The sequence below is a fragment of the Castanea sativa genome, chromosome 11 (genome assembly GCF_040712315.1).
Source record: "Castanea sativa cultivar Marrone di Chiusa Pesio chromosome 11, ASM4071231v1".
Classification (NCBI taxonomy): domain Eukaryota; kingdom Viridiplantae; phylum Streptophyta; class Magnoliopsida; order Fagales; family Fagaceae; genus Castanea; species Castanea sativa.
Window position 1 is genome coordinate 28,861,130 of NC_134023.1, and position 10,823 is coordinate 28,871,952.

A 10,823-nucleotide genomic window follows, 5' to 3' on the forward strand; every position below is an offset into this window, starting at 1 on the left:
ACATATTGCTAGATTTTTTTGCAAAATAAGGACAAAAGCCCAATTTTCCCCCATTTTTTGTTAGCTTATTTTTCTTGAGAAATAAACTAAAAAGCAATACAATTGTACATTAAAAAAATGATTTTAAGAATTTGTGGACTTGGAGGTTGCGATTGGCATTGGCTGAAAAAACCAGCTTTTTCTTTTTTATTTAGCTTATTTTTATTATTATTCATAAGTCTCATTGCATTTTTTAGTATTATTCATGGGTTTCATTGTACTATTTTAGTTAGTTTTTAGATTTATCTACAGTAATTTCAGCAAAATATTTCCAATTTCAACTAAATAAGTTTTTTTCAAACGAACATTCATTCTCGTACTAATGGGACAACCTTTGTAAGCATCTAAATGAATGGTGTGGCACATGTATATTGTTATTATGCATTTTGTAGGGATCCATCAATTTTCAGTCGAATCATTTGCATCAGAGAAACATGTAACAAATTCTGTCCAAGCAAATTTTTTGTCAGGATTATGATTTAACACATTGCATAGAGTTTTTAGTTATAATTTCTTTACTTAATGCAGAAAATACAAAAACAATCAAACAAAATAGGTCTACTACTAATAATTATGATTTTACAATAAAAAGCGCCCCGTTCCTATTGTTGAAAGCAGAAATTTAATTTGATATTAGGATAATTATCATCTTTATATAAACAAAAGTTTACATGAATTTGAAAAATTAGAAGTATTAAGTTCACAACGTTTTTACAATACTTTTACTATAAATCTTAAATAATAAGTTGTTATTGGTTTTCTAAATTGAACTCACCACTGAACTTACTGTTTTGCCTACTAATAACAACTTATTATTTAAGATTTATTGTAAAAATATTATGTGCAAAGTACTTTTTTTTTTTTTTAGGAATACATTAGTGATCCCAACAATTCTATCAATTTTACTTGAAATAGATAGAAAAGAGTTTTTTCCTATATATATATATATATATATATATATATATATATATATATATATATATATATATATAAAAAGATAGAAAGAGTTCCTTTTGAAATTTTAATTTTAATAATATAAAAATATTTTTAAATTTATAGTAATATTAAATTTGAATTATAAAATAGATTTATTTAAAGAAGGATCCTAATAATACTAGGTATACTAATAGTATGAGTGTTTGTGGAGTGTGGGGGGCAAGGGCCAGGGTTCAAGTCTCAAAAAAGGAGCTTCACACACATATACACTTAGATTAGGCTAGAGTAGAATTCTATCTTGTATATAAAAAAAAAATAGTAATGTTTGTAAGAACTTTATTAAGATTAAAAAAAAGAAAAGAAAAAGAGGGTTATGTAACTAGTTGCAATTAAAGAAGTGTTGAACCAGCTTAATTGGTAAAAATGGTCGGTACAATCTTATTAAGTAGTTGTTTTTTTTTTTGAGAAACAAACACACACACAAAAGAAAAAGGGAAAGAGGTTCTAACATAAAGACACATTACAATTCCACTAAAAAATTATGGTAACTTTTAAAGGAGGGTGGGACAAGTTATACTACACACAATACACTATTTTAAGTAGTTATTAGCTTGTTTGTTGCCCTATCTTTCTCAAGTAAATGATCTCAACCCAAGATTAGTTTATTGCTTCTCTTTTTGGTTTCCCCTTGTTAGGGCTGTCCAGAGTACCCGACGACCTGCCGGACCCGATCAGCCCAACCGAAACCGACCCGTCACGGCCGGATCGACACCTCCGACTGGTCGGTGACGGGTCCCAGTCTTCAAAGCCCGACCCCGGCGGGTCGAGTGACGGGTTTCGTCCTCAAGAACCCGATCTACCCGACCCGCATGACAAAACCTCAAAAAGAAGCTGAAATCCGGCGACATTTGAGTTTCTTAGCTCCAATCCGGCGACGTTTGGCATTTCTTTACTCAAATCCGCTCAAATCCTCACTCAAATATGCTTAAATCCGGCCAACTACGGCAAGATGAAGCTTAGATTCGAGGAGATTTAAAGAGAACTTGACTGTATTTGGTAAGATCGAGCTTAGATTCAAGGAGATCCGGCGATAACAAGCTTCGAATAGAGGAGATCTGACGAGATCAAGCTTCGATTTGAGGAAATCCGGCCAAAGCCCAGCGATTTTCAGCAAAAACATGTACTATCCGGCGAGAAAATGCAGAATCCGGTGAGTTTTTTCAGATTCCGGCGACGCTTTTTTTCCAGATTTCGATCCTTTCTTAATTCCGGCGACCCGCCTGGCCCGCCCGGCCCGACCGACGCTCACCCACACCCGAAACCGACTCAATCGATTTTTCCGGCGGTCGGTTACGGGTTCCTCCGCCCCTCCACCCGACGCCGGCGGGTCGAGTCCGGGTTGGGTCCAAAACCGACCCAACCCGACTCGTGGACAGCCCTACCCCTTGTACTGGTCAAAATGTTTTTCTAATATGCAATTTGAAGATTAAAAATTAGGAAAAATCCTGAAGATCAATTTCTCAACCACCCCCAAGACCTTAAGCAATTTGATTAAGATTGCTTCATTCCTTTGTTTTTATTTATATATTATAAATTTTAATAAGAGTCTAGGTTGACATTTCAAATTTAAAATGGAAGTCAATATTTGATTATTTTCTCATACCCTCTCCTCAAATACTTATTGAAATTTGCCATGGTCGACAACTCTATAAGGTATTTGTTTTGTTGTGCTCAGTGTCAATGACCACTGAGTTTCAACAAGAGGCATATTGATTAATTAACCAAGTTGGATGGTCCACGCTCTTAATGGATCCAAGCGTTACCAGTTGGCAGAATCAATGTTTGGACGGTTATGATGATGGAGTCTTACTGAACTGCTACAATTTTTTTTTCCTTCTTTTTTTTTTTTTGGTGAATGCTGAACTAGTACTTTTTTTTTTTTTTTTTTTGAGCAAAGAATACCGAACTGGTACTTGAGAATTGACATTCCCTGGATGTTGAAAATAATATTAGTGAAGATACACTTTTGGTCCATTTATTTGAGACTAATTTTTGTTTTGGTCCATACTTCTCAGTTGCACCTATATGAATCTTTGAAAATTGAAAATCATTACTATTTTAGTTTTTACCGTCATCTCACTAATGAAAATAGATATATGGTAAACGGAGTATATTGCTAGCACATTAAATGCTGACGTAATTATTAAAATAATATTAAAAAATTTTATTTGACATTTTAAAAAAAAATGTCGTGCAAGGATTTTAATAAAATAAATAAATTAAAAATGATTCCTTAAAAAAATCATTTTTCAATCTGTTTTTTGAGTAAATTACAAATTTGGTCCTTATCTTTTACACTATTTCAAAATTTCAATTTAGTCTATAACTTTTCAATTGTTTCAATTTAGTCCTTAACATTTTCAGTGTTGTGTCAATTTGGTTTTTGCCGTTATCCGTTGGATGAAAAAAGCTGATGTGTCAAACGATGATATTTAAATATTAACATTTAGGCGAAAATGCACTTTTGGTCCCTACATTTTGGGTCAATTCCCATTTTGGTTCCAAAATTGATTTCGTTACAAATATCGTCCCTAAAAAAGGAAAATCGTTTTTAAAATAGTTCCTGCCGTCAACTCACTAACGGAAACTTCCTACGTGATAGACAGAATGACTTGTTTGCTGACGTGGCGATGACGTGGCTATTAAAATATTATTAAAAATAATTATTTGGCAATTTTAAAATAACACGTCAGCATTTTAATATTTTAAACAATGCCACGTCAGAAAATTTATATAAAATAAGAAATTAAATAAAAAAAAAACTTAAATAATTAAAACAAAAAAATTGATCGTAGCAACCCCTATTTTTAATAAAACAAATGTAATTATCCTTTTAATTCTTTTTCTTTTTCTTTAACCTTAATTCTTTTTCTTTTACTTTTTCTTTTAATCTCATCTCTAAACTCTCTCTATCTCTAATTCTCTCTTTCTCTCTTCACCCTTGACGAAATCTCTTAGACCCAAACTCTCTCTAATCTAGTGATGAGGTCGCCGTCATCGAAGTCGTTCAAGACTCAGTGAGGTCGCCGCTGCCGTCAAAGAAAGAAAACCCATCGCGAAGGTCCGCTGATTCGGTATGGCTCCGTCGCTGTCGTCGAAGTCGTTCAAGACTCAGTGAGGTCGCCGCTGCCGTCAAAGAAAGAAAACCCATCGCGAAGGTCTGCTGATTCAGTATGGCTCCGTTGTACGAAACCCCAGTCACTGATGAAACCCCAGTCACCGATTCGGTATTGGAGCCTAGATTAGTGGTTGTGAAGCCGAGATGACCCCAAACTCTCAAATCTCATAATCTCATCTCCGCTCAAAACCTTACACCCAATATTGACCAACATCGAGCAGATCAAGAGGCTGATCTTCGAGGTTTTGATCATGGAGGCCATGGGATCTTGATGCCGTGAAAAGAATGGGAAAATTTTGGAGTCTGGGTTTTGTTTGGGTTTTGATTTTCGTTTGGGATCTTGATTTTCATTTGGGATGTGATCTGGGTTTTGTTTGAGTTGTGATCTGGGTTTCGTTGTGTTTGATCTCTATTTGTGATTTTCGTTTGTTGTTGTGATCTGGGTTTGAGTTAGTGGTTGTTGGATTTGTGTTCATGTAATCTGGGTTTGAGTTCTTTGTATCTGGGTTTGATTGGGAAGAACACAAAGAACAAAGAACAAGTTGTAATGTTTGAAAATTAATAATGATAAGTTATAATTTCTTTAATTAAATTAGATTTAAGGTTTTTTTTTTAATTTAATTTCTTTTTTATATAAATTTTCTAACGTGGCATTGTTTAAAATATTAAAATGCTGACGTGTTATTTTAAAATTGCCAAATAATTATTTTTAATTATATTTTAATAGCCACGTCATCGCCACGTCAGCAAACAAGTCATTCCGTTTACCACATAGGAAGTTTCCGTTAGTGAGTTGACGGCAGAGACTATTTTAAAAATGATTTTCCTTTTTTAGGGACGATATTTGTAACGAAATCAATTTTGGGACCAAAATGGGAATTGACCCAAAATGTAGGGACCAAAAGTGCATTTTCGCCTAACATTTATGCCAACTAGGATGCCATATATACTGCCAGATTAATTAAAAATATAAGGAAAAAGAAAAACTCAAAAAATAAAGAAATATAAGGTGTTTTGTTCCCATCCAAGTTCTGGGTTTTGATGGGTATAGGGAAAGCAAATGCTTCCTAGGGATGCTGATTTGAGTGATAGGCCAAGTTTATCAGCAATCTCAGAAGCACTGGCACTGCGTAGTTCAAATTGCAAAATAACAAACACATCCTCTTCACCATTAATTGCTGTCCAACTCCTTAGAAAAACATGAGCTCACAAGAAAACTTTTCTTCTTCAACTCTTCCTCACGGTGTTGAGAGATGGATGGTAACAAAATTCTTCCTCACAACGGTGGCGGCGTTGTATCTTCAAAATCGTTGGCAATGAGTCAGAGATCTGATTTTGTTGGTGGAAGATTGGAAACCTTTCCTTTCTCTCTCTTCTTTGGTTGTAGTCATTTCGTTGGTTACATTGAAATTTAGATCTAAAATTTCAGTGGCTATCTCAGAGAAAAAAAAAAAAAAGTGGTTGAGTTTATGGGTCCAAAACCTAGATTAAATTTATTTACTTTTTAGTTGATATTTAGTTGTAAAAAAAATCTTGGAATTGGCCATGGAAAATCCCTATCTAAAATTTCAGTGGCTATCTCAAAAAAAAAAAAAAAAAACGTGGTTGAGTTATGGGTCCAAAACCCAGATTAAATTTATTTACTTTTTAGTTGATATTTAGTTGTAAAAAAATCTTGGAATTGGCCATGGAAATGTTGGGATTTATGCCATAAAAATCCAATTTATTAGTATTTAATAAATAATTAAATTGTTTAATTATATGAGACTATTTATAAATGAACTAATTAGACATTATATTAGTCCATGAGATGCATTATATGTGATTTATGTGATTTAGTCACAGAAGATATAAATCACAAGTTCTTTGTAAACTCAAAATGTAGTTCGTAGTTGATGATGAAATTGGGCATTTCATTTGCGAAGATTATAACATATCAACTAAGATAATTTGTCTTGATCATGGAAATGAAGATTTTTAGTTGGTATGTTGATATGTTTTAAGAGTTAAGACATATTGAACTAGACCGCTATGAGATTTATCATTTTCCTAACGACTATCAAATGAATAATAAATCTCACGACTTCTATTTACATGAACTCTTAATCCTGAGAGAATAATGGACTTGATTATGAGGTGTAGATTGCTTTGATATATCAGGAGTGAAATCTATTAGTTTCGGTCAAAATCTCAGTATGTTGGGCAGCCACATTTAGTGTTGACGGAACATATATTCTCAAGATGAAATTCATAGTCTCTTAACGGAGAAATAAAATATATTCCATTGAGATAAGTTTAATGGGTTTGGTTATTCAGAGAGTTGGGCCCAACTACTTTAGTAAGGAGTTATTAAAGTATATATTTATGGAATTGGATTTCATAAATATATGATGAATAACATAAAGGATTAAACCGGGTACTCAAGAAATTAAGATGTAGTAATATTCAAAGTGACAATCTATATTCATGACTTTGTATTACTACGAATATTTTATGAAGGGGTTGCATGTATAATAAAATCTTATGATATAATTTATAGATAAGGCCTAGAGTGCAACTATATTTATATAGTAGTATTAAATAAAATTAATGGTAACTTTGGACTTGTCAAGAGTTGACAGAAAAGCCCAAGACCCATTGGAGCTAGTGTCTTATTGGTCCCTTTTGGTCCCACTCAAAGCCACACATAAGAGCCCAATTAGAATGGCCCAAAAGGCTAGCCCAATTAAATAATCAGTTATATATATAAGGAGAGAAACATACAGAATTATATAGAGGTTTTTCAGAAGTCTCTTTCATATAAGGTTTTCATTAAGAACATACAAGTAATGAAATGGTTTGTATGTGAGTGTTGGACACTTTTCTATTCTCTCCTTGAAAACTGATTGAGAGACCACACATCTTGGGCATTAAGTGGAATTGGAGTGAAGATTAAAAGTGTTCCCAAGTACTTCTGATCTTCGATTTTGAATTTCACTGCACCAAGGTACACTTTCTTGTTCTATAATTCTGAAACTTATATAGTACATGTTATCAATTGTGAATAAAGTAGATCCGTTTATTTTCCGCTGCGTACATCTATTTTTCCATCAGGAAAATCCCTATGATCTCATCGGTGTAGATGTAGTACACCATACTAACCAACTACCTTTCCTTAAAATAGGATAATGGCTTTATTTCGCCCAACCAAACAGCATAATCTGTGAGAAATTAAGGAGCAAACAAGATCGACTTCGAACATGTAAGCAAAGTAACTTCCTTGTCTGCAACTTTAGCAATTTTAGGGATGAAGATGAGGAAGAAGAGATGGAATACTGATTTTAGAACCTATTTGTTTCCCCAAACATATCTCACATGTACATATTTTAATTTAGTTTCTATTCCTTGAATTGATGTGGCAGTACAGTTAGCAGATGATGTGGTATGAAAAATAATTTTTTATTATTCCGTTTGACACTTCAGTTTTTTCCATCCAAAAGATAACGGCAGAGACTAAATTGACAAGATACTAAAAGGTTATGGACCAAATTGACATAATTGAAAGGATAGGGACCAAATTGAAATATTATGTAAAAGATAGGGACCAATTTTGTAATTTACCCATCTTTTTTTTCTTTCTTAAAAAAAAAACCCAAAAAGAAAAATCAAAACAAGAACAAATGTTTATGTAAATCTTATCTCTCTCTCTCTCTCTCTCTCTCTCTCTCTCTCTCATTTCATTGTTCACCACTGATATGGGTTTAATCTGGATTTGATTTGGGTTGGAGAGAGAGAGGGGCTCAGATAGGTGGAGGTGGAGGTGCAGATCGTTGGTTGTGAGTTTGATTTGGGCTCAGATTAGTGGTTATAAATCGGTAGTGGAGGTGGAGATTGATGGTGGGGGGGGGGGGAGGGGCTTAGATTGGTGGTGGTGATAGTGGAGATGGAGATTGATGGTTGTGGGTTTGATCTATACTCAGATCGGTGGGGTATGGCCGTGGGTCTGTGGGGAAGAATGGTTTTCAAATGCTTATGGTGTGCTTGTCATACAATGAAAAACTAGAAATCATTTGGAATCCACCTTATCAAGGTGTTTCAAGGCATTATAAACGAGAGCAATTTTTGATCAGCAGTAAACTCGCTAGAGTGTACACCCGTTTCATTCGTGCTTGTTCCATGAGATTTATAATTTTGTATTTGAGTTAATTTTCTAGGGTTTTTTTGTGTTTGTTTCTGAAGAAAATTTCTAGGCATTTGTTAGACATTAATTTGTTTATTGGGTTTATGGGTTTGAGTTACTGGAGAATTTTGTGTTGATTGTGTTAGAATTTATTAAGTTTGATCATGAGTGGGTAGGTTGATTGGATATGTTGGGGAAGAACATCAAGAACATGCTCTTATGTTCTTCCAAAAAAATAATGAAAAGCAATAAAAAAAATTATTTAATTTAATTAGATTTAAGGTTTTGTTATTTTATTTTATTTTATTTTAAAATTTTCTGACATGAATTTTTTTTTATTAAAATGTTGATGTGGCATTTTCGAAATGGTAAAAATTTATTTTATTAGCCATGTCAGTATCTAACTTGTCAACAATGCATTCCATTTGCCACGAAAGCTAATTCTGTTAGTGAGATGATGGTAGGGATCAAAATGGTAACGATTTTTTAATTTTATGGACTTAGGTAGGTGTGACTAAAAAGTAGTGACCAAACGAGAATCGGCTCAAAATGTAGGAACCAAAAATACATTTTTGCCAATAATGTTTGATATATTTTTTTTGAAAGGACAAGGAAAAAGTAGTGGATAGGCATGAATTGACAAAAAAAAAAAAAAGGATGTTGGGGAAAATGAGAAATGGGGTTGGAGTGGGGGAGGGGTGTTGGAGTTTTTGATATGTCCATGTAATAAAGAAAAATTATTATATTAGATAGTTTTATAAAACCGTTCTCTCATATTTTGTGGGACACACACATATGAGATTTCTGTGTGCTTCAAGAGGATGGTTCAATGAAATCATCTCATAAAATAGGCTACTATTATCCTAAAAGTTTTGAGAATTGGATTACTCATCTAAATTTTTATTCTAATTATAAATTACAAATCCACCTTTTTTTTATATAAATTTTATTAACCTCACATTTACTTTCTATTTTTAGTACATAATAGGCTCAATAAATATCATTGTCCAGATGAGCCCATCAAGTGCCATCGTCCATCCCTTCCCAGCATGGACGATGGTAGAAGCGCCATAAAGAGGAGCATTCAATGCCTCGAACGGTTACCAATTGGCCAAGAAGACCATTGGAGACCCATCAAAGCCTACATTTAATGAGCCTAGAGGCGTTACAAAAGAAGCAATTATACCACCATGAATAGGGTGCAACGGCTAGAAAGAAAGAAGATGTATATAAGACACATTTTAGAATTAAACAAGGTACATACATACACACTCGCTGAAACACTTTATTCACTCTAGTTCTTATAAGCCCTCTCTGCCATTTCTAGTCGCTGACTTTACCATTAAAGACTTCGTGGTTAGCACCACACCGGTGACCACTCAGAGAGGATTCCATTCTTACTCTTGTAGGTATAGAGACAAAGTCTGTGCTGACCTATCTGGACGAACCTACTTGACTAACGATCTTAGCATCATTAGTTTGGCGCCGTTTGTGAGGACGACAATTTCGTACTTAGGTTTGAGAGTGTAGTTCCATTCAACTCTAGAGTCTAAATGGAGTCCAGCACGCCACAAGATTCTACAGCGTTAGCTCTACAAATCCAAACACTCATAGCCAGTGTGGAGGAGCTTACGAGACAGAACTAGGAGTTGAGGTTGCAGCTTCAGCAAGAAGATAATCATTTTGGGACCAATTGGAACGACGATGGAGATAGCCAAAGAAGGAACGACCACCGACGACCAACTACTCCTGACGGAGCGAACTTAGACCTCCTTGGAGAATTGAGAAGGGAGATGGACAAGCTGAGAAGTGCAATAAGGGAAAAAACAGATCGGAGCTTAGACAGGATGGTCAGGAGGACGAACTCGCCCTTTACAACAGCGGTCCTGGAATGCCCAATGCCTTCAAAGTTTCGTCTCCCACAGCTCGAGCCGTTTGATGGTCTGAAAGACCCTCTGGACTACCTCAACACCTTTAAGACAACTCTAGGTCTTCAACAGCCCCTTGACGAGATACTGTGCTGTTTCTTCCCCACCATTCTCAAATGAGCAACATGGGAGTGGTTCACTAAGTTACCAATGTCGTTCATCGACAACTTCGAGTAATTGGGCAATTCCTTTTTACACCATTTTGTTGGTGGACAGTGCTCGAAAACGCCGGCAGACCACCTGCTCACTATCAAGCAAGGGGAGAAGAAGACTCTGAGGTCATATGTGAAGCGTTTCACTAGAGAAACCTTAGAGGTAGATGAAGCAGATGACAAAGTGCAGTTGACGACCTTCAAAGTTGGGTTAAAGTCCAGAGACTTTGTGGTCGCAGTCGCGAAGAGCCCTCCTCAGACGATGGTGGAAATGCTCTTGAAAGCGTAGAAGTAAATGAATGCTGAAGATGCCCTGGCAGTAATAAGGGACGAAAAGAAGCCTAGGGAGAGCGAAGGAAAGGGAGAAGACCGGAGAGGACGAAAAAGAGAAAGGGGAGATTGTTAGGGCACTGACGAGAACAAGGGAGAGG